General features: G+C 44.2%; 1 long non-coding RNA gene across 1 annotated transcript in view; it reads left to right on the top strand.

Annotated features, from left to right (window-relative positions):
• LOC134345177 (uncharacterized) overlaps positions 1 to 24,659 on the top strand; it is a 42,098-nt gene that overhangs the window by 2,393 nt on the left and 15,046 nt on the right. The window lies entirely within an intron of this gene.

The following is a 24,659-nucleotide window of genomic DNA, read 5'->3' as shown; positions in this document are numbered from 1 at the left end:
GTATCTACTCTAGATGTCTTTATTCATCAAAACGAGCAGGGGCTTCATTCTCCAGGCACTCTTGGAAGAAGAGGCTTGCCTGGCCCAATACTACATGACAAGTTTATAAGCTAGAGATCAAAGGTAACAGTAGGACAATCCTATAGGTGCAGTGTATCATCAATGCTTTCTTTTAATTACATATAGTTTTCAACACTTTCAACACACCACCCAAAATGAGTATTAATCCCCATCGTCTCTCCAGCTGCATTCATGCAAATGCAGATATTTCAGGTGATCAGCCCCAGTCTGCAGCTCCAGGGAGACCATTGTTCCGAGTGGCATTTTAAATTCAATCTGCAATCCACATTCAAATCCGAAGACTGGTTGCTGTTGAAAATAATATTTGCTATATACCCTACCTCCAGAATAAGCCCAAATAGGGTGGGACATAGAGTATAGTATTTGGGGTGTTAGGTTGTAAAGTGCTGGTTAGGCTGCACGTGTGTGCAGTTCTGGGCACCACACTATAGGATGGTGCTGGTTGCTGCGGATGAAGTGAAGAAGTTGACCCGAATGTAGCCTGGGTTGCAGAACTTTAACAAGGGGAGAGACTGGACAAGCTGAGCTTGTTTTGTCAGGATTGAAGAAGGCAAACAGGACCTGAAATGTCAATCGTTTATTCCCCTGCATAGATGATGCCTGACTTATCTATCTATCTGTTGATTGATTGATTAAGATACAGCACAGAACAGGCCCTTCCAGGCCTTCGAGTTGCATCAGCCAGCAATCCCCCGATTTAACTCTAGCCTCATCACTGGACAGTTTACAATTACCACATAACCTACCAACCGGAATGTCTTTGGACTATGGGAGGAAACCGGAGCACCCAGAGGAAAGCTACCCAGTCACAGGGAGAACATGCAAACTCCTTGATTGTACTTGGGTCGCTGGTACTGTGAAGTGTTACACTATCACTACACTGCCATGCCACCCCGTCTAGCTTTGTGCCATTGGAACATTTCATAACCATTCTGTTGGTGCCTCATGCAAGTGGGCTGTCAGGTCCCATCCCAATGACACACCACTCATTATATCTCATTACATCTTTCCAATCAAATTTACTGTTTCATGTCAATGACTTAGTGTCACAAACACAGTTCTGATGAATGTCAATGGCCCAAAATGTTAGCTTTCTCTTTCTCCAAAGACATTTCCTGGTTACTGAGAATCCCCACCACGTTTTTGTTTTCAGATTTACAGCAATTTTGTTTTGATTTTCAGATCTCTCTGTAATATCTGTGGATTCATTTGTGTTGATGTTTGCATTATGCATTGTGTTATGTCCAGGCATAATCAATAGTTCCCTTACATAGCCTAAATTTATTTGCATACTATTATGTAAATATTTACATAATGTTTACGCCCTCAGGGATTGCGGTTTGTTGTATTGTTCTGAAATAGTCCAAGTCATATTTGAATTCCCCTTAAAACTTCTATCTCTTATGCCTGCTTGTTTTTGATGTCTCTCTGGTGTGAAAAAGATTTGCTGAGGCTTTATAAGGCACAGATCAGACTGCACTTGGAGAATTGTGAGCAATTTTGGATCCTTTATCTAGAAAGGATGTGCTGGCAAAGGAGAGGTGCCAGAGGAGGTACACAAAAATTTTCCCAGGAATGAAAGGGTTAATATATGAGGACTATTTGATGGCTCTGGGCTTGTAGTACCTGGAGTTTAAAGAAAGATTCATTGAAACCTGTTGAATATTGAAAGACCTTGACAGAGTGGTGTGGTGAGAATGTTTACTACGGTGATGGAGTCTATGGCAAGAGGGCAGAACCTCTTAATAGAAGGACATCCTTTTGGAACAGAGATGAGGAGGATTTTTTTTAGCTGGAGGGTGATGAATTGGTGAAATTTATTGCCATACTTGGCTGTGGAGGCCAAGTCATTGGGTATATTTAAAGCCCAGGTTGATTAGTAAGGGCGTCAAAGATTACAGGGTGAAGGTAGGAGAAGAGGGTTGAGAGGGATAACAGATCGGCCATGACTGAATGGTCTAATTCTACTCCTATGTTTCATAATCTTATTTACTTCCGACAAACTGCTTCCGTTCTTGACTGTCAGCCCCCAGTCACTGCTGCAGGCTGAAAATAATGAAAGTACTATTTACATTAATATATGACTGCAATTCAATCAATTATGTATTCACTTGATCTCTTGATTTCTTCATTCTCTTAAGTCGAACTGGAAATTGCACATAGTAGCTTTGAAATATCTATTCTGGGCACTCCCAATTCTAGTGGATTATTTTAGTAGGGATGTCTCACGTCTGGTCTTGTTGCCTTCATATAACCTCTTGACTGATTGCAATGTATTATGCATTCTGTATCGTCATGTTAGTCAACTCACCCAAATGGACAAAATGTCAACAAAGGAATTAACACAATTGCCAGGAACTCACCAATAACCACAAGAGTTACAATTAGACATTATATTTGTACATGACTGGATACCATGATCTCAGTTGCAACCATCTTGACTTAACTTCCTTTTCCAATTTCCAACAGAACTGTGCCTCAACCTTCCTCCCATGATGACCATTATAAACACTAGACTTTTACTATAGTCTTACTAAGACTGTTGAAATCACAAAATTATTTATTTTGATACTTGGAGCAAAGGAGGATGAGAGGTGACATGATAGGGGTGTACAAGATTAAGTGGACAGCCAGAGACTGTTTCTAGGGCGGAAATGTCTCATACGAGGGGGCGTAATTTTAAAGTGGTTGGAAGAAAGTAATTTTTTTTTTACACAGAGAGTGGTGGGTGAGGGGAATGCGCTGTCAGGTGTGGTAGTAGAGACGGAAACATTAGTGACTTTTAAGAAACTGTTTGATTGGCACAAGGATGACAGAAAAACTTGAGGGCTACATAGGAGGGAAGAACACCCATCGTTATCATTTTTGCAGGCTCTCCACCTATAGAAGCACACTGTATAACATTATAAGGGCATATCCCACTTACAAATCAAGCCTTGTATCTTCCTCTGTATTGTATGGTAATGAAAGATCACGTCTCACCTTTCTTCAGCCGGTCCCTTCACTGGCTTCTCATCAGCAATGGTGCTTCCTTTGCGTTCTCATGCATGGTTACACTTTCCTGTTCTACTTCCTCCCTTGTGATCCTGAAAAGATTGCTTACTCTCTTAACGTTTCCAAACATTCGATTGGAGGAGGAAAAGATGGTAGCATGTGCAACCTCTCTGGTGAATGAAATCTGTAATCTGTCAAGTAGGGGACCGTGCACAATTCTGATTTGATGGAGACGGACATGAGAGTACGGAGGAACATCTGGAAAGCTTCTGAAATGCCCTCTTCGCTGCTGCTGCTACTGTGTGGTAACTGGAATCTCCGGAGCAGAAGGCCCGGAATCCTCGGCTTTGCTTGCTTCAGCGGCCGGAGCTAGGTCGAAGGCGCTCGGCAGAGGATGGCGCTCGGGAGGCTGTATCTGAGGGGCTGGTCGGAGGCTCGAAGTTTTCGGACGGATGGACTCAGTGTCGGCTGTGGTCGGCTGCTTCCAAGGCATTGGCAAGTTGACGGTGCCTGGAGGATTATGGCAGGGAGTTTCTCTCTTTTGCTGCCTGCTATCGGGGACTCGGGAGTCGATCGACTCAGGGACTTTGAGACTTTTTTTACCATGCCCATGGTCTGTTCTTCATCAAATGATGGTATTGCTTTGCATTGCTGTAACTATATGTTATAATTATGTAGTTCTGACAGTGTTAGTCTTTGGTTTGTCCCGTTTTCTGTGATATCACTCCGGAGAAACATTTGTATCATTTCTTAATGCATGTATGCATTTCTAAATGACAATAAAAGAGGACTGACTGTTCTCATAATCTAAATCTAAAAGCATTCTATATGCAGTGCAAATTATTGGATCCACTCACACCTTTCAAGCTCCCCAACACATCCATCATGTCAACTTCCTATTGTCATCTCTGATGTCCTCCATTTTGCTCTCTGTGCTGATACTTGCCCAAGGCACAATTTTCTACATTGAATGCCAGTATATTTGTGCTGCTACTCAATCAGTGTAGAGCTAGTAATTGGGAAGTCTTCCCCAATGGCAGTACAGCATCATCTAAACTGCAGTACAACAATAAATAGTGATGACAGGTAATACAAACCAGCTCCTAATGCTGTCCTATAAGCACATACATACCTGACAATCATCAACAAATATTACATTAAATTGGGGAAATAGCACTTCTTTTAGCTTAATACTTTTGATAATAATAATAATAATAATAATAAAACAAACCCCTAATTCCTTGGAAGTGGCGTCCCAGGTAGATAGGGTCGTAAAGAAACCTTTTGGCACGTTGGCCTTCATAAGTCATTGTACTTATCATATAATAAACATGAGATTAAAGAATTTAAGAATTTCAATAACATACTGTTTTAACTTTGTCTTTAGGTGAAGTCCCAAGTGATCATTTAGTTACAGTAGATCCCAATCATCTGTGATCCTCCATATGTAGAATAGGCCACATGTCCTTACTGTGCAGTTTGATGAACTAGCTACTGTCATTTGGATCAGATAATGGAGGATATCTTGTGTCTTCAGAGAATAAAACACTTCCTCTGATATCTGAATTCTCCATTAAGCATAGGAAGGAACCAAATGGAAATTCAGTGGTCAAATCAATCTTGTGTAACTCTTTGGCCGAGACCCTTCGTCAGGACTAACTGAAGGAAGAGTGAGTAAGGGATTTGAAAGCTGGAGGGGGAGGGGGAGATGCAAAATGATAGGAGAAGACAGGAGGGGGAGGGATAGAGCCGAGAGCTGGACAGGTGATAGGCAAAAGGGGATACGAGAGGATCATTGGACAGGAGGTCCGGGAAGAAAGACAAGGGGGGGGGTGACCCAGAGGATGGGCAAGAGGTATATTCAGAGGGACAGAGGGAGAAAAAGGAGACTGAGAGAAAGAATGTGTGCATAAAAATGAGTAACAGATGGGGTACGAGGGGGAGGTGGGGCCTTAGCGGAAGTTAGAGAAGTCGATGTTCATGCCATCAGGTTGGAGGCTACCCAGACGGAATATAAGGTGTTGTTCCTCCAGCCTGAGTGTGGCTTCATCTTTACAGTAGAGGAGGCCGTGGATAGACATGTCAGAATGGGAATGGGATGTGGAATTAAAGTGTGTGGCCACTAGGAGATCCTGCTTTCTCTGGCGGACAGAGCGTAGATGTTCAGCAAAGCGGTCTCCCAGTCTGCGTCGTAGATGTTCAGCAAAGCGGTCTCCCAGTCTGCGTCAGCTCTGTCCGCCAGAGAAAGCAGGATCTCCCAGTGGCCACACATTTTAATTCCACATCCCATTCCCATTCTGACATGTCTATCCACGGCCTCCTCTACTGTAAAGATGAAGCCACACTCAGGTTGGAGGAACAACACCTTATATTCCGTCTGGGTAGCCTCCAACCTGATGGCATGAACATCGACTTCTCTAACTTCCGCTAATGCCCCACCTCCCCCTCGTACCCCATCTGTTACTCATTTTTATGCACACATTCTTTCTCTCACTCTCCTTTTTCTCCCTCTGTCCCTCTGAATATACCTCTTGCCCATCCTCTGGGTCACCCCCCCCCTTGTCTTTCTTCCCGGACCTCCTGTCCCATGATCCTCTCGTATCCCCTTTTGCCTATCACCTGTCCAGCTCTCAGCTCCATCCCTCCTCCTCCTGTCTTCTCCTATCATTTTGCATCTCCCCCTCCCCCTCCAGCTTTCAAATCCCTTACTCACTCTTCCTTCAGTTAGTCCTGACGAAGGGTCTCGGCCTGAAACGTCGACTGCGCCTCTTCCTATAGATGCTGCTTGGCCTGCTGCGTTCACCAGCAACTTTGATGTATGTTGCTTGAATTTCCAGCATCTGCAGAATTCCTGTTGTTTGTGTAACTCTTTTTTACTTCTTCTTCTTCTTTGTCTTCTTCTGAGGAAGTCCCTTAGAATGGAGGAATGCTTGCCTCTCCTCCCGTTTTGTAGGTTCAGTGGTGGCTAGTGAGGCTGTGGTGGCAAGCACAGTCTCTTCTCATGTATGAAGCTGAAGGTGGCTGAGAGGGTTGTCTCTCAGTATTGTACTGTTGTCACTCATCCAGGACTTTGTGCTCCCTTGAGGTTCTCAGTACCATTCAAAATGCTGCTTTCTCCACTTTGACTGCTCATAGAGTCATAGAGAAGTACAGCACAGAAACAGACTCTTCGGCCCATTTAGTCCCTGCTGAATCCATTTAAGCTGCCCACTTCCGTTGACCTGCACCGGGACCATGGGGCTCCATACCCCTCCCATCCATGTAACTATCCAAACTTCCCTTAAACGTTGAAAGCAATCTTGCATGCACCACTTGAGCTGGCAGCTCAATTCACACTCTCACAAACTTCTGAGTGAAGAAGTTTCTCCTCATGTTCCCCTTAAACTTTGCATCTTTCATCATTACCCATGACCTCTGATTGTAGTCCCACTCAACCTCACTGGAAAAAGCCTGCTTGTATTTACTCTAACTATAACTCTTATAAGTTTGTATAACTCTATAAAATCACTCTTCAATCTTCTACTTTCCGAGGAATAAAGTCCTAACCTATTCAATCTTTCCATATAACTCAGGTCATCCAGACACGGCAACATCCTTGTAAATTTTCTCTGTACTCTTTCAACCTTGTTTACATATTTCCCATAGGTAGGTGACCAAAGTGCACACAATACTCCAAATTAGGCCTCACCAATGTCTTATGTAATTTAAACTGAACATCCCATCTTCTGTGCTCAACACATTGATTTATGAAGGCAATGTGCCAACAGCTTTCTTTGCAACCTTATCTACCTGTAACACCACTTTCATCAAATTATGGACCTGTGTTCCCTGATTCCTTTGTTCTACAACACTTCTCAGTTCCCTACCATTCACTGTATAAGGCCTATCCTGATTGGAAGTGTAAAACCTCGCACTTGTTTACATTAAACTCCATCTTCCATTTTTCAACGCAAACAAGAGGAACTCTGCAGATGCTGAAAACTCAAGCAACACACATCAAAGCCGCTGGTGAACGCAGCAGGCCAGGCAGCATCCCTAGGAAGAGGCACAGCCGATGCATCAGGCCGAGACCCTCCAGCAGGACTGTGCCTCTTCCTAGGGATGCTGCCTGGCCTGCTGTGTTCACCAGCGGCTTTGATGTGTGTTTCTTCCATTTTTCAGCCCATTTTTCCAACTGATGCAGCACTCTCTGCAAGCCATGATAGCCTTCCTCACCTCCACCACACCCCCAGTCTTGGTGTCTTCTACAAATTTGCTAATTTAGTGAACCCCGTTGTCATCCAGAACATCAATATAGTTGACAAACATCAAAGGATCCAGCACCGATCCCTGTGGCATACCATTAGTCACAGGCCTCCTGTCAGAGAGGCAGCCCTCTTCTACCACTCTCTGGCTTCTCCCACAAAGCCAATGCCTAATCTAATTTACTATCTCATCCTGAATGCTGAGTGTAATCATGTATCAGAGGACCCCAGCATCAGTGAGACTGTTGCATTTCTTCAAGGAAGTTCTCAGCACATCCGTGATTTTTTTTTTCCCATGTGCCTGGAAATCTCCTGTGACAGAACTAAGTGTCTGCTCCAGGAATCAACCAGCTGAAAGTAACTCGGGCCATGCTGCTGGGGTGGGAGAAGACACTGACTTTGGAAAAGTTTGTGAAGACAACATTGGGGTTATTTTTCCATTGCCCTGAAATGTCAGCTGAAGGTAATCCAGGTCTAAGAAGCCTTTGGAAGGTGCAGGGATCACTCTTCCCCAGTAAATCATGTGTTTTCTGCTGGGTCTTGACCTTATCTTCAAAAAAAGTAAAAAAATTGCACCATGCTGCTGTGCAGAGGGACTTGTGAGAGCTTGTGCATGAATCACAAAAGGTTGGTTTGCAGATGCAGCAGGCTATCAAGGAGGCAAATTGGATGCTGGCCTTCATTGCTGGAGGGATTGAATTTAAGGGCAGGGAGGTTATGCTGCAACTGTACGGGGTGCTGGTAAGGCCGCATCTGGAGTACTGCGTGCAGTTCTGGTCTCCCAACTTGAGGAAGGATATAATGGCTTTGGAGGCGGTGCAGAGGAGATTCACCAGGTTGATTCCAGAGATGAGGGGGTTAGACCATGAGGAGAGATTGAGTCACCTGGGATTGTACTCACTGGAATTCAGAAGGATAAGAGGAGATCTTATAGAAACATAAAATTATGAAAGGGATAGATAAGATAGAGGCAGGAAAGTCTTTCCCACTGGTAGGTGAGACAAGAACTAGGGGACATAGCCTCAAGATTCAGGGAGTAAATTTAGAATGAATATGAAGAGGAACTCCTTTTCCCAGGGGGTGGTGAATCTGTGGAAATCTCTGTCCAATGAAGCAGTGGAGGCTACTTCAGCAAATATATTTAAGACGAAGTTGGATAGATTTTTGCATAGTAGGGGAATTAAGGGTTATGGGGAAAAGTCAGGTAGGTGGAGATGTGTCCATGATCAGATCAGCCATAATCATTGAAAGGCGGAGCAGGCTCAACGAGCCAGATGGCCGACTCCTGCTCCTATTTCTTATGTTCTTATGTAAGTACCATTTCCTCAGTTGCCCGAAGGCTGACAAATGTATTGAGGGTATTCTTGGCAGTAAGTGGTAGTATGGTGACCACGCGTACCAGTTCGTGCAACGTTACCCAATGTCAGCAAGACCAAGGAGCTGCTTATTGACTTCAGGATGAGCCAGTCCTTATCAGGGATCAGAGGTGGAAAGGAGCAGCAACTTAAGATTCCTTGGTGTTACCATTTTAGAAGACCTGTCCTGGGCTCAGCATGTAAGAGCAATTACGATGAAAGCACAGTAGTACCTCTACTTCCTTAGGAGTTTGCGAAGATTCACCATGACATCTAAAACTCTGTCAAACTTCTATAGATGCACGATGTAGAGTATATTGACGGGCTGCATCAGAGCCTGGTATGGAAACAACAATGGCCTTGCATGGAAAATTCTACAAAATGTACTGGCTACAGTCCAGTTCACCATTGGTGAGACCCTCCCACCATTGAGCACATCGACGTTTGTACATGGAGCGTTGTTGCAAGAAAGCAGCAACCATCAGTTTGGATCCCCACCACCCAGGTCATGTTCTTTTCTCACTGCTACCATTTGGAAGAAGGTACAAGTGCCTCAGGACTCATGCTGCCAGCTTCAGGAACAGTTATAACCCCTCAACCATTAGGCTCTTGAACAGAGTGGATAACTTCACTCAACATCACTTGCCCCATCACTGAACTGTTTCCACAACTTCTGGACTCACTTTCAAGAACTCTTCATCTCATGATCTTGAAATTTATTGATTGATTGATTTGTCTATTTATTTATTTATTCTCTTTTTTTCTTTTTGTATTTGCACAGTTTGTTGTCTTTTGCACATTGATTGTCCACCCTGACGGTGCAGTCTTTCACTGAATTAATTATGGTAAATTGGATTTTCTGAGTATGCCCACAAGAAAATGAATCTCAGGGTTGTATATGTTGACATTTAAGTACCTTGATAATAAATTTACTTTGAACTTTACAGTGCCAATGATAATTGATCAGGTTTCAATTCACACTGCTGTCTGTAAGGGGTTTCTACATTCTCCCTGTGACTACGTGGGCTACCTCCAGGTGCTTCATCTTCATTCCACATTTTAAAGTGAGTTGTGGGCTTGCTATGTTGGCGCTGGAAGCATTGTAACACTTGCAGCCTCCCCCCAGCACAATCATCAGACTGTGTTGGCTGTTGAGACAGTGATGTGTTTCACTGTATGCTTTGATATTTTGATACATACGTGACAAATAAAGCTCATCTCTCAAAATATTCTAAATAGTCATTATTCTAACAACACAAAACATGAACAACTTCATAAATTCATTATTTAAAAAATAATACAAGAATTTTTGTATCTTTAAAAGCAGTAATTTTGAGATTCATCATTAAAATATATCTATCCTTTTCAATCTAACATCATATTTCAAGCAATGAGAAGTGCGAGGTACACTGGAAGCAAGGAATCTATGCTGGAAGCCAAGGGAACTGCAACACAATAATCCAAATGCCCAGATGAATGATGTGAATGCCTAAGTCCATCCTAGCAGCTCTGAATTCTAAATCAAATTAATTAAATATATTTGGAATTATAAAAACTTAATAAAGTAATTCATCAAGGTCATGACTAATCTTCTATTTCAGTTCCATTTGCCTGCCCAAATCCCATCTTCCTTTATTCTCTTAATATCCAGAAAACCATCAGAATCAGAATCTGGTTTATTATCACTGACATACATCATTAAGTTTGTTGCTATGTGGCAGCAGGGCAGTGCAATACATAAAAAAATACTATGAGTTACACACACACACACACACACACACACACACACACACACACTCACACTCACACACGTATAGAAAGATGTACATATAGATAGATATACTGTAGATATGTACAGTGGATTCCGGTTAATTGGGACATCAGTAATCTGGACAGCCACTTATTTGGGACAAGTCTTAAAGAACAAAAACTAATCAAGAAAATAGCCAGGATTTCCTTCATTTACTTGGGACACTATGCAACCTAATTGGGACAGGAGACTCTTGCCGAATAGTTCCTAACTATCATCAGTGGCATGAACTTGTGTGGCTGTTAGACACTACATTGTGCTCAGAGTGAATAGTTTTTAAATAGCACCATTTGCATGTGTGTTCAAAAAAACAGTGATATTTGTCATTGATATTGGTGAGAAATAAGCAGTAAGACAACTTAGAATTGCTTTGCTCACTACGGTTTCAAGCATTCAGGCTTGGAGATAAGAGAAATAGCAGGTAGTGAAAATGAAGCTATTCACTACTTCAACAAGTTATGAACTATGAAGAATTTAAAGCTATCAACAATCATCTTGAATGTTACAATGAAAATGATGATTTGGAGGATGTGATCATCAAAAGCATTGTTTGAAGGCAGTCTATTATCTTGTAGGTGTCTGTGCTAATTTTGTTCATTCACAATGAAAAGAACACAGCAGCCTGTTAGTTGTCTATGGTATCTGGAGGGGTAACTGAAGAGGAGTGGCCAGTGTGTGAGTGGCTCAGGGTAGGAGTGGAGATGTGAGGCTTCGGCGAGCAGAGGCTGAGGACGAGCTTGCTCCCAGTGAAGTAAGGCCGGGTAAGTTCCTTTAATTAATTTAATTAACTTAGGAGTAGGTAATCGAGACAGCAGTTAGGGCAGTCGAGTGCTCCGTATGCAGTATATGGGAAGTCAGGGACAGCACAATTGTCCCTGATGACTACACCTGTAAAAGGTGCATCCAGCTGCAGCTCCTGACAAACTGAGTTAGGGAACTGGAACTGGAGCTGGATGAACTTCGGATTATTCGTGAGACAGAGGCAGAAATAGACAGGAGTTTCAGGGAGACAGTCACCCCTAAAAGTCAGGAGGCATGTAGCTGGGTGACTGTCAGGAGAGGGGAGGGGAACAGACAGAAAGAGTAGAGCAACCCTGTGGCCGTTCCCATCAACAATAAGTATACCGTTTTGGATACTGTTGGTGGGGACAACCTACCAGGGATAACCGGGGATAAGTTGTAGTGGTCACATCTCTGGCATCGAGACTGGACCCTCAGCTCAGAAGGGAAGGAGGGAAAAGAGGAGAGCAGTAGTGATAGGGGATTCGATAGTTAGGGGGACAGATAAGAGGTTCTGTGGGAGAGATCGAGAATCCCGGATGATCTGTTGCCTCCCTGGTGCCAGGATCCACGATATCTCGGATCGAGTACTCGGTATTCTCAGGAGGGAGGGTGAGCAGCCAGATGTCGTGGTCCATGTAGGGACCAATGACGTGGACAGGAAGGAGGAGGAGGTCCTGCAAAGAGAATTTAGGGAGTTAGGTGCAAAGTTGAAGGACAGGACCTCCAGGGTTGCAATCTCAGGATTGCTACCCGTGCCACGTGCTAGTGAGGCTTGAAATCGGAAGATGATGCAGCTAAATACGTGGATAAGGAGTTGGTGCAGGAGGGAGGGCTTCATGTTTCTGGACAATTGGGCCTTGTTCCAGGGAAGGTGGGACCCATTCCGACGGGACAGGTTGCACCTGAACTGGAGGGGGACTAACATCCTTGCGGGTAGGTTTGCTTGTTCTGCTCAGGGGGGTTGAAACTAGATTTGCAGGGGGAGGGGAACCAGAGTGTTAGAGCAGATAGTGAGGTGGAGGAGGATAAAGGTCATGCGAGGACTGCATGTACAGACAGAAATCAAAGGTTTGTACATGATAGAAATGTTCTCAGGTGCATCTATTTCAGTGCAAGGAGTATTGTAGGTAAAGCAGATGAGCTTTGGGCATGGATTGGCACGTGGGATTACGACACTATTGCTATTAGTGAGACTTGGTTGCAGGAGGGGCAGGACTGGCAGCTTAATGTTCCGGGATTCCGTTGTTTCAGACGTGAGCAAGGGAGAGGGATGAAAGGGGGAGGAGTGGCATTACTAGTCAGGGAAAATATCACAGCTGTACGTAGACAGGACAGCCCGGAGGGCTTGTCTACATTGGCCATATGGGTGGAGCTGAGGAACGGGAAAGGTGTGACCACACTAATAGGGTGGTATTATAGACCGCCCAATAGTCAGAGAGAATTGGAGAAGCAAATCTGTAGACAGATAGCAGACCGATGTAAGAAACAGAATGTTGTAATAGCAGGGGATTTTAACTTTCTACATATTGACTGGGACTACCACACTGTGAAAGGGCTAGATGGCTTGGAGTTTGTCAAATGTGTTCAGGAAAGTTTTCTAAATAAATATATAGAGGTACCTATGAGAGAGGATGCAATAGTTGATATCCTATTAGGGAACCAGACAGGTCAGGTGACAGAAGTATGTGTAGGTGAACATTTTGGGTCCAGTGACCATAATGTCATTAGTTTCAAGTTAATTATGGGTAAGGATAGGTCTGGTCCTCGAGCTGAGACTGTAAATTGGAGAAGAGCCAATTTTGTGGAAATGAGAAAGGATCTAGGAGGAGTGGATTGGGATAAGTTGTTTTCTGGCAAGGATCTGTTCAGTAAGTGGAAGGCCTTCAAAGGCAAAATTTTGAGAGTTTGCATGTTCCTGCCAGGATTAAAGGCAAAATCAACAGGCATAGGGAACCTTGGTTTTCAAAGGATATTGGCGATCTGGTTAAGAAAAAGAGAGAGGTGTATGGCAGGTATAGGCAACAAAGAACAAATGAGGGACTTGAAGAGTATAGAAAATGTCAGAAAATACTAAAGAAGGAAATCAGGAAGCCAAAAAGAAGACACGAGGTTGCTTTGGCAGATAATGTGAAGGTGAACTGGAAGGATTTCTACAAGTATATTAAGAGTAAAAGGATAGTAAGGGAAAAAACTGGTCCCCTGGAAGATCAGAGTGGTCGTCTATGTGTGGAGCCTCACAAGATGGGGGAGATCTTAAGCAGTTTTTTTGCATCAGTATTTACTCAGGAAACTGGCATAGTGTATATGGAAGGAAGGGAAACAAGCAGTAGTGTCATGGAACATATAGAGATTAAAGAGGAGGAGGTGTTTGCTGCCTTACAGCGAATAAAGGTAGATAAATCCCCTGGGCCTGACATGATATTTCCTCGGACCTTGAGAGAGACTAGTGTAGAAATTGCAGGGGCCCTGGCAGAAATATTTAAAATGTCCTTAGCCACGAGTGCGGTGCCGGAGGATTGGAGGGTAGCTCATTTTGTTCAGTTGTTTAAAAAGGCTCCAAAAGTAAACCAGGTAATTACAGGCCAGTGAGCCTGACATCAGTAGTAGGTAAATTATTGGAAGGTGTTCTGAGAGATCGGATATACAAGTATTTGGACAGCCAAGGGCTGATTAAGGATAGTCAGCATGGCTTTGTGCGTGGTAGATCGTGTTTAATGAATCTTTAGAGTTTTTCGAGGAGGTTATCAAGAAAGTAGATGATGGAAAGGCTGTGGATGTTGTCTACATGGAAGGTCCCACATGGGAGGTTAGTTCAGAAGGTTCAGACACTAGGTATCAATGGAGAGGTTGTAAACTGGATTCGAAATTGGCTGTGTGTGAGAAGGCAGAGAGTGGTAGTGGATGATTGCTTCTCAGGCAGGGGGCCTGTGACTAGTGATGTGCCTCAGGGATCTGTGCTGGGACCATTGTTGTTGTCTATATCAATGATCTAGAATCTAGATGATAATGTGGTAAATTGGATCAGCAAGTTTGCTGATGACACTAAGATTGTAGGTGTTGTGGACAGCGAGGAAGGCTTTCAAAGCTTGCAGAGGGATCTGGACCAACTGGAAAAATGGGCCAGAAAATAGCAGATGGAATTTAATGCAGACAAGTGTGAGGTGTTGCATTTTGGAAGGACAAATTAAGGTAGGACATACACAGTAAATGGTAGGGCACTGAGGAGTGAGGAGGAACAAAAGGATCTGGGAGTTCAGATACATAATTCCCTGAAAGTGGTGTCACAGGTAGACAGGGTTGTAAAGAAGGCTTTTTGCATCCTGGCATTCATAAATCAAAGTATTGAGTATAGGAGTTGGGATGTTATGCTGAGGTTGTATAAGACATCGGTGAGGCCAAATTTGGAGTATTGTGTGCAGTTTTGATCACCTAACTATAGGAAGGATATCAGTAAGATTGAAAGAGTGCAGAGAAGATTTACTAGGATGTTGCTGGGTCTTCAGGAGTTGAGTTACAGAGAAAGATTGAATAGGTTAGGACTTTATTCCTTGGAGCATAGAAGAATGAGAGGAGATTTGATAGAGGTTTACAAAATTATGAGGTGTATAGACAGAGCAAATGTGAGTAGGCTCTTTCTACTTAGATTAGGAGAGATAAATATGAGAGGACATGGCTTTAGGGTGAAAGGGGAAAGGTTTAGGGGGAAAATTAGGGGGAACTTCTTCACTCAGAGATTGGTGGGAGAATGGAACGAGCTGCCAGCTGATGTGGTAAATGCGGGCTCACTCTTAAGTTTTAAGAATAAGTTGGTTAGATACATGGATGGGAGCGGTCTGGAGGGTTATGGACTGGGTGCAGGTCAATGGGACTAATGGAATAAAGTTTCAGCACAGACTAGAAGGGGCGAATGGCCTGTTTTCTGTGCTATAGTGTTCTATGGTTCTATGGCATCCGACAATGACAGTGAAACCTGTGCAGGAATTTTTAAAGTGGAAAAGCCATTGCATGGGACAGTTCCACTCTCTTGACCTTGGAAGCCCAGGTCTAATAATACAAATAGTTGTCATAACTGGGGTGGGTCTTCCTTGCTTGCAATGGATAAACATGGCTTCTCTGTGCCTTCTGCTCTCCACAAAGTGTTACAGAACTGCCTTCCTAGCCTGTTGGATCTCACTGTTGACCTCATCCAGAGCTGACTTCACATGCTAGGACAAGCATGTCTCTATTTCACAGGGGGTATGAGGCCCGCCAGCTACCCTCACCTGGTTTAGCCTGCATGTCAAGCAGAGCCCTGGAGAGTGGCTGCTGTCGAATGCAAACTACTCAGAGCCACAGGTGAGAGCTGAGTGTTTGGTGGGGAGCAAAGGTAAGTGAGCTGCCCTGTCCTGGTGCTTCCCCTCCCTGTACACCCATGCAAAGCAGAGTACACAGGATAAATTCCTCTGTCAATAACAATTAGACTACTACACAGTTTTATAATACTGTAGTAGCATTGTTAGTGTTTTAATTTGTTCTGTATTGCATTCAAATATATAATTTGTCAGTTTGTCGTTTTTTATACCTTTTTAACTATTTCCATGAAACTTCAGCTAACTGTGGCAGTGGCTTAACTGGGCCAAAATGTACTTGTCCAGATGTATCCCAGTGGAATCCAGAGCTTCTTTAGCTTCTTCTATACAGAATGCTTCTTCGAACACCCAGGAACTTGAAACTGCTCACCCTTTCTACTGAAGATCCCTCAATGAGGACAGCTGTGTGTTCTCCCAACTTCCCTTTCCACAATCAATTCCTTGATCTTGCAGTTGTGGAGTACCAGTTTGTTTAAGTCTGTGATTAGACTGAAATACCACAGCCCTCTGGGATGGAGAATTCCAAGAGTTCACCAGCTTCTAAGTGAAGGTATTTTCCCTCTTCTCAGTCCTAAATTGACTTATTCTGAGACTGATCCCTTATTTAGAACTTCTCGGTCAGGGGAAACATCCTGTCTGCATCTAACTACTGAGCTCCACAAGAATATTGTAGGCAAAACAACAATGTGCCTGAAAAACCCAGCAGGCCAGGCACAGGCGTGGAGGCAAAAGATTATTCGATGTTTTGGATTATGACTCTATATTGGGACTGAGAGTGTAGAGGGAAGATAGCCAGTTATTATTATCCGAATGGTGGCCGATTAGGAAAAGGGGAGGTGCAACGAGACCTGGGTGTCATTGTACACCAGCCATTGAAAGTGGGCATGCAGGTACAGCAGGCGGTGAAAAAGGCAAATGGTATGCTGGCATTTATAGCAAGAGGATTCGAGTACAGGAGCAGGGAGGTACTACTGCAGTTGTACAAGGCCTTGGTGAGACCACACCTGGAGTATTGTGTGCAGTTTTGGTCCCCTAATCTGAGGAAAGACATTCTTGCCATAGAGGGAGTACAAAGAAGGTTCACCAGATTGATTCCTGGGATGGCAGGACTTTCATATAATGAAAGACTGGATCGACTAGGCTTATACTCTCTGGAATTTAGAAGATTGAGGGGGGATCTTATTGAAATGTATAAAATTCTAAAGGGATTGGACAGGCTAGATGCAGGAAGATTGTTCCTGATGTTGGGGAAGTCCAAAACGAGGGGTCACAGTCTGAGGATATAGGGGAAGCCTTTTAGGACCGAGATGAGGAAAAACTTCTTCACACAGAGAGTGGTGGATTTGTGGAATTCTCTGCCACAGGAAAGAGTTGAGGCCAGTTCATTGGCTATATTTAAGAGGGAGTTAGATATGGCCTTTGTGGCTAAAGGGATCAGGGGGTATGGAGAGAAGGCAGGTACAGGGTTCTGAGTTGGATGAGCAGCCATGATCATACTGAATGGTAGTGCAGGCTCGAAGGGCGGAATGGCCTACTCCTGCACTTATTTTCTATGTTTCTATAAAGAGTTGAAGGGATGTGATGGTAGTTGGTTGTTGACAGGTTGAACTCCATGGGATGAGGAATGACAAGCAGATAGAAGCCGGTGAGGGAGGGGACAGGGAAATGCAGAGGCTGGCAATTGATTGGTAGAATCAGATAAGGGAGGGACGATGGGCAGATAAAGATGGGGGCAGGGATAGTTAGAGTAGGTCATAGGAGAAGAAGCCAAGGTCGATTGCTGTGTGGGTGATGGGAAGTTGGCAGTGTGGGAAGGTGAACAAATGGAGAGAGGAGCCAGGTGAATCAGTAGGAGTGGGAATGAAACACAGAGGGAATGGGTTACTTGGAATTAGAAAATGCAACATTCATACAATCAGGTTAGTCATAGTCATAGTCATACTTTATTGATCCTGGGGGAAATTGTTTTTTGTTACAGTTGCACCATAAATAATAAATAGTAATAGAACCATAAATAGTTAAATAGTAATATGTAAATTATGCCAGTAAATTATGAAATAAGTCCAGGACCAGCCTATTGGCTCAGGGTGTCTGACCCTACAAGGGAGGAGTTGTAAAGTTTGATGGCCACAGGCAGGAATGACTTCCTATGACGCTCTGTGTTGCATCTCGGTGGAATGAGTCTCTGGCTGAATGTACTCCTGTGCCCACCCAGTACATTATGTAGTGGATGGGAGACATTGACCAAGATGGCATACAACTTAGACAGCATCCTCTTTTCAGACACCACCGTCAGAGAGTCCAGTTCCATCCCCACAACATCACTGGCCTTACGAATGAGTTTGTTGATTCTGTTGGTGTCTGCTACCCTCAGCCTGCTGCCCCAGCACCCAACAGCAAACATGATAGCACTGGCCACCACAGACTCGTAGAACATCCTCAGCATCGTCCGGCAGATGTTAAAGGACCTCAGTTTCCTCAGGAAATAGACGGCTCTGTCCCTTCTTGTAGACAGCCTCAGTGTTCTTTGACCAGTCCAGTTTATTGTCAATTCGTATCCCCGGGTATTTGTAATCATCCACCATGTCCACACTGACCCTCTGGATGGAAACGGGGGTCAGCGGTACCTTAGCTCTCCTCAGGTCTACCACCAGCTCCGTAGTCTTTTTCACATTAAGCTGCAGATAATTCTGCTCACACCATGTGACAAAGTTTCCTACCATAGCCCTGTACTCAGCCTCATCTCCCTTGCTGATGCATCCAACTATGGCAGAGTCATCCGACCTCTGAAGATGACAAGACTCTGTGCAGTAGTTGAAGTCCGAGGTGTAGATGGTGAAGAGAAAGGGAGACAAGACAGTCCCCTGTGGAGCCCCAGTGCTGCTGATCACTGTCGGACACACAATGTTGCAAGCACACGTACTGTGGTCTGCCAGTCAGGTAATCGAGAATCCATGACACCAGGGAAGCATCCAACTACATCGCTGTCAGCTTCTCCCCCAGCAGAGCAGGACGGATGGTGTTGAACGCACTGGAGAAGTCAAAAAACATGACCCTCACAGTGCTCGCTGGCTTGTCCAGGTGGGCGTAGACACGGTTCAGCAGGTAGATGATGGCATTCTCAACTCCTAGTTGGGGCTGGTAGGTGAACTGGAGGGGATGTAAGTGTGGCCTGACCATAGGCTGGAGCAGCTCCAGAACAAGTCTCTCCAGGGTCTTCATGATGTGGGAGGTCAATGCCACCGGTCTGTAGTCATTGAGGCCGCGGGGGCGCGGTGTTTTCAGCACAGGGACGAGGCAGGACACCTTCCACAGCACAGGAACCCTCCGGAGCCTCAGGCTCAGGTTGAATACATGGCGAAGTGCTCCACATAGCTGAGGGGTACGGGCTTTGAGCACCCTGGTACTGACACCATCCGGTCCTGCAGCCTTGCTTGGGTTGAGACGTTTCAGCTGGCTTCTCACCTGTTCAGCTGTGAAGCCTACCATGGTGGTTTCGTGTGGGGAAGGGGTATAGTCATGAGAGCAGGGTGGGGGACTGTGAGGAGGGGTAGGAGGGGAGAGTGGAATATGTGTTGGTTGGGGGCCGACAACAGATGGCGCATGTGGGGGATGGCCAGGGGCCACAATGTCAAATCTGTTAAAGAACAGGTTAAGTTCATTGGCCCTGTCCACACTGCCTTCAGCTCCTCTGTTGCTCGTTTGCCGGAACCCAGTGATGGTCCTCATCCCCCTCCAGATCTCTCTCATGTTGTTGGCTGACCAAGTGGGAAAAAAGGTGCTACAGTCTGCTGAAGGAACTCGGGATGGGGGTGTCAGGCAGTATCTGTTGGGGGAGAGGTGTGGAGGGGCAAGGGTGAGGAATTGTTGACGTGTCAGTATTCATCCTTCTTCCAGAAAACTGCCTCCAAGTCTATGCTTGGTTTCACTGAGGCTACATCGGGAGCACTGAATGCAAAACATGAGGATGGATGAGGTGGACACATATCTTTGCCTCACCTGGAAGGACACAATAGATCCACGGATGATTGTGCGAGAGGTGGTGTAGGGACAAGTATTGTCTCACCTATGAGTGGATGGTGAGGATTGAGCTATAGATGGATTTATTCCTGCAGGAATGTGAGTGAGAGGGGAAGATAGAACTGGTGAGGGTTCCTGATACAGCCGAAGGATATGGCAAAGAATGATATGCTGGATGTGAAGGTGCTGGGGTGAAGGTTGAGGACTAAGAGGATTTATCTACGTTCTGCCTGGAAGGGAGTTGTCGATGGTTGGGGAGGGAGCAGATGGCCAGGAAATGGAGGAAATATGTGTGAATGCTCATCAACTACAGTAAAAGGGAAGATATGCTGATGAAAAAGGAAAGCTATTTCAGAAGCCCTAGAAAGGAAAACTTCATCTTGATCGGGAGCAGAGAAATTGAAAGTAAAGGATGGTGTTTCAAGGCAACATGACTTGCTATATTGTCTAGACAATGTTTTGCCACTCATCTGAGAAGGTTCTTCAGTTCTCATCCATGATGGTTTGTTTTCTGGCTTATAGACAATAGACAATAGACAATTACAATAGACAATAGGTGCAGGAGTAGGCCACTCGTCCCTTTGAGCCAGCACCGCCATTCACTGTGATCATGGCTGATCATCCACAATCAGTATCCAGTTCCTGCCTTACCCCCATAACCTTTGATTCCGCTATCTTTAAGAGCTCTATCCATCTCTTTCTTGAAAGCATCCAGAGACTTGGCCTCCACAGCCTTCTGGGGCAGAGCATTCCATATATCCACCACTCTCTGGGTGAAAAATTTTTTCCCCAACTCCGTTCTAAATGGCCTACCTCTTATTCTTAAACTGTGGCCTCTGATTCTGGACTCACCCATCAGCGGGAACATGCTTCCTGCCTCCAACATGTCGAATCCCATAATAATCTTATATGTTTCAATAAGATCCCCTCTCAACCTTCTAAATTCCAGAGTATACAAGCCCAGTTGCTCCAATCTTTCGACATATGACAGTCCTGCCATGCCGGGAATTAACCTTGTGAACCTATGCTGCACTCCCTCAATAGCAAGAATGTCCTTCCTCAAATTTGGAGACCAAAACTACACACAGTACTCCAGGTGTGGTCTCACCAGGGCCCTGTACAGCTGCAGAAGGACCTCTGTGCTCTTATACTCAATTCCCCTTGTTACGAAGGCCAGCATGCCATTAGCTTTCTTCACTGCCTGCTGTACCTGCATGCTTGCTTTCAGTGACTGATGTACAAGAACACCTAGATCTCGTTGTACTTCTCCTTTTCCCAACTTGACTCCATTTAGATAATAATCTGCCATAGCAGGTATAAAGGTTTAAAAGTATAGCAATCACATGAGGGTCATTAAGAGTTGTAGAAATAATGAGAGGGTCATTAGTTTAATCTTTGTGTGAACAGAGGTGAGAACTGCTGTGGAGACACCAGGCTAGGAATGTTAGGACGGCATTATAAGTAGCTGATAGGTGGTGTCTTGCCCCACCCTCTCTCTTCAGGGATGGGTTTTCCAGTTTGACAAAGATGTTTTCTTTAACCCTCTTTTAAACCACCTGTCCTTCCTGTCCAAAATGTCCACATTGTTATCGTCAAAGGACTGTTCCTTGTCCTTTAGGTGTAGATATACAGCCAAGTCCTGACCTGAGGTGTTAACCCTCCTATGTTGGGCCATCCATTTGTGAAGTAGTTGTTTTGTCTCACCGATATACAGATCTGTGCAGTTCTCACTGCACTGGATAACATATACAATATTGCTGTGTTTATGTTTGGGTGTAGGATCCTTGGGGTGGACAAGTTTCTGTCTGAATACGTTTGTAGGTTTGAAAAACACAGCGATTTGGTGTTTGTTGAAAATCCTTCTGAGTTTCTCTGAAACTCCAGCTACATGTGCTTTTCCATCTGCTTTGCTCCTTACCTCTGTCTGTTGGGCTGATGTCCCCGCTGGTTTTTGTTGCTCTTCTTGAAGGCCCAGTCAGGGTGGTTGCAAGCTTTCAAGGCTCCTCTCAAATACTTGTGCTCCTTGTCTTCAGCTGTAATGTTGGTGGACACATTCTTGGCACAGTGATAACACCCAATTTATGTTCGAATAGGTGATGAGAGTCAAACCGTAGATACTGATCTGTGTGGGTTGGTTTCCTGTAAACTTTAATATCGAGATGTCTGTTTCCTTTCATAAGTACTGCACAGTCTAAAAAGACCAGTCTATTGTTCTCAACGTCTATCAGCTACCTACAATATGGTCCTAAACATCTCTACCCAGCTGTCTCCACAACCATTCACACCTTCATTCATGCAAAGATAAGATCCTCTCATTACTTCTACAACTCTAACAAGCCCTCATGTGCTTGCTACACCTTTAAACAGCTCACAGAGTTTGTAACTACCCACCATGGATTAGAACTGAAGAAGCCTCTTGGATGAGTGGCAAAATGGCTTCTAGACAACACAGCAAGCCCAGTTGCCTTGATTAACAATGACCTGGATGACTGAGAACCTTCATAGAAAAAGGATGGTGTTCTTAAAGGAGACAAAATGAGAGGAGGTTTGATCTGGGTAACTGTGCGAGTCAGAGGTTTTATAGTAAATGTCTGTTTATAGTTTGTCTCCAGAAATGGAGTCAGGAAAGGGAAAGGAATATGAGAGCAGGGTCAAAGTGAATAGCAAATAATTTTCTAAGTTTAAGTGAGATCACCCCTTGTTCTTTTGAACTGCAGAGACTGCACCCTCAGTCTGTCTCATCATTCCTTACAGGGCAACCCCAGAAACAGGTGTTCATCCTCAGAGATGAGTACAATAGTCTCCTGCCGTGTTTGGCAAAGTTCAAATTTCAGTTGATTGAGGAACTTGGGCTGATAACATTTGAGAGGACTAGTAGACACATCGATAAATGCGCTCCATGTATTACAGAGATTGCAATGATCATCACTGCTGATCATTCACAGGCGTTCATATTCAGTCGTAAGCTAAAAACAAACACAATTATTGAATTTACCCTGTATCTCATATTGGAATAAGTCTGTCATCAAACACCTGGTATAAATTTATGAACTGCCTTAGTAATCTATATTAATTTTAATTTTCTGAAAATTAGCTTGAAAATTGAAAGGGAATAATATTCAGGGAATTGTTCATCATTTATGAAATGAGATTTCAGGTTGCAATTGCTCTATATTGTGCACAACAGAGCAATCTAGCTACTCATAAAGTCCAATATTCATTTGTGCCTTTGATTCTCTTCAGCTGTAATATCCTCATTAAAATTGTTATAACTTTGATGTATTCAGAGGGTGCTGAACTCTTGAACTCTATCCCTGAGGGCAGTGGAAACTCATCAAGATTTCTGAATACTATGGTATGAAGGACTGTGGGGTTTGGGTAGGATGTGGCAGATGAGTTGTGGTCTTGATGAATTGCTGTACAGGCTGTCACAGGGTTACAAACACATGGCATGGACACCCTGACATGTGAATGAGCTCCCATATTATTAGCTTTGAAAGTATGAACATATGTACATACATTAATTCCTAGAATTGGCAGAACTAGTTGCCTCTTGGTCACAAGAGATTCTGCAGATGCTGCAAATCTGGAGTTCCTCACCTCTTTTCTTCCATGGTCCACTGCCCTCTCCCATCAGTTTCCTTCTTCTTCAACAGTTTATCACTTCCACCTTTTACCTCTCAACTTTACACATCATCTCCTCCCTGTTACCTTACACCTTACCCCTCACCTGGTCTCACCTATCACCTGCTGGTTTGTACTCTTATCCAACATTGGATTGGAGAACTATTTGTGTGTAGGCGGGTGGGTGGGAGTGAGTTTTAAGTTGTTTTGTTGCTTGTTGTGTTCTGTGTTGTTCTACCGAGCATTGTGGGCAAGCTATTTTGGTGCATAGCCCGCTGGTGGTGTAGCAGCATCTGCACCTGACTTTGAAGCGAATGGTCCCAGATTTGAATCCTGTCAGCACCTTACACACTTTACATCCGTGCTGGGTTGAGCATTGAGCTAGCAACTTGGCCTTGTAAAATAACAAGACCTAAAGAAATGGTAAGGTTATCGCCCGACGCGCCACAGAGCACGGAGACGAACAACAACAACAATCTCGGTACCAGAACATGTAGCGACACTCGCGGGCTGCTCCCAGCACAGCCTTTGTTGTGTTGGTTGTTAATGCCAATGCCATTTCACTGTACATGTGATAAATAAATAAATTTGCAACTGAAACTGAACCCCCCTCCCCCTTGTTCTGGCTTCTGTCCTTTGCATTCCTGATGAAGGCTCTCGGCTTGAAATTTCAACTATTTATTTCCCTCCATAGATGCTACCTGACATGTTGAGTTCCTCCAGTACTTTGTGCATGTTGCTGTAGTTTCCTCCAGCTCTCCACTTTTAGTCATTGTTCTTTGTTGTTGCTCTCATGATCTGTTGATGCCATTCATTACAATACAGTGGAGGTCTGGTTATCATATCAGGTGATTTTTTTGTGGGTTTTTCTGACTTATGGGCAAAATTGATTTACAGATATCCGTAAGAATGACAACGCTTTGTTACCAGTATTGTGTTTCTCTTAATGAAACATTTATTTAATTAACTTCTTCCCATCAGGCCATAATTATTGACTAACCACAAGAGATTCTGCAAGTGTTGGAAATATTAAGCAACACTACACAAAATGGTGGAGGAACTCAGCAGGTCAGACAGCATCTATGGAGATGCTTTGGGGCAAAACCCTCCAGGACTGTCAATCATGTTATACATGGTCAGCTGAGACTGTGCATTACTGGACCTATTAGTGTCATTGATATCTGATGCAGCTTGCCACACAGCTCTGAAGCAATACAGTACAGGTAGTTAGTAGAAAGGAGCCAGAGAGGGTTAGTCAGTGGCTAAAGCTAAGGGTCAATACAGTGATTCAAACTGGGGACCCACAAGGTACCAGATTTGGAGGAGTGCGTGAATTTCAGAGCAAGAGGAACCTACTGGAAAGCAAGTAGGTTCATGAAAACAAGAATAAATATCTTAA

Source organism: Mobula hypostoma, chromosome 4 (assembly GCF_963921235.1).
Source record: "Mobula hypostoma chromosome 4, sMobHyp1.1, whole genome shotgun sequence".
Lineage (NCBI taxonomy): Eukaryota > Metazoa > Chordata > Chondrichthyes > Myliobatiformes > Myliobatidae > Mobula > Mobula hypostoma.
The sequence above is the reverse complement of the archived record's forward strand: the minus strand, read 5'-3'. Positions and strand labels throughout refer to the sequence as shown.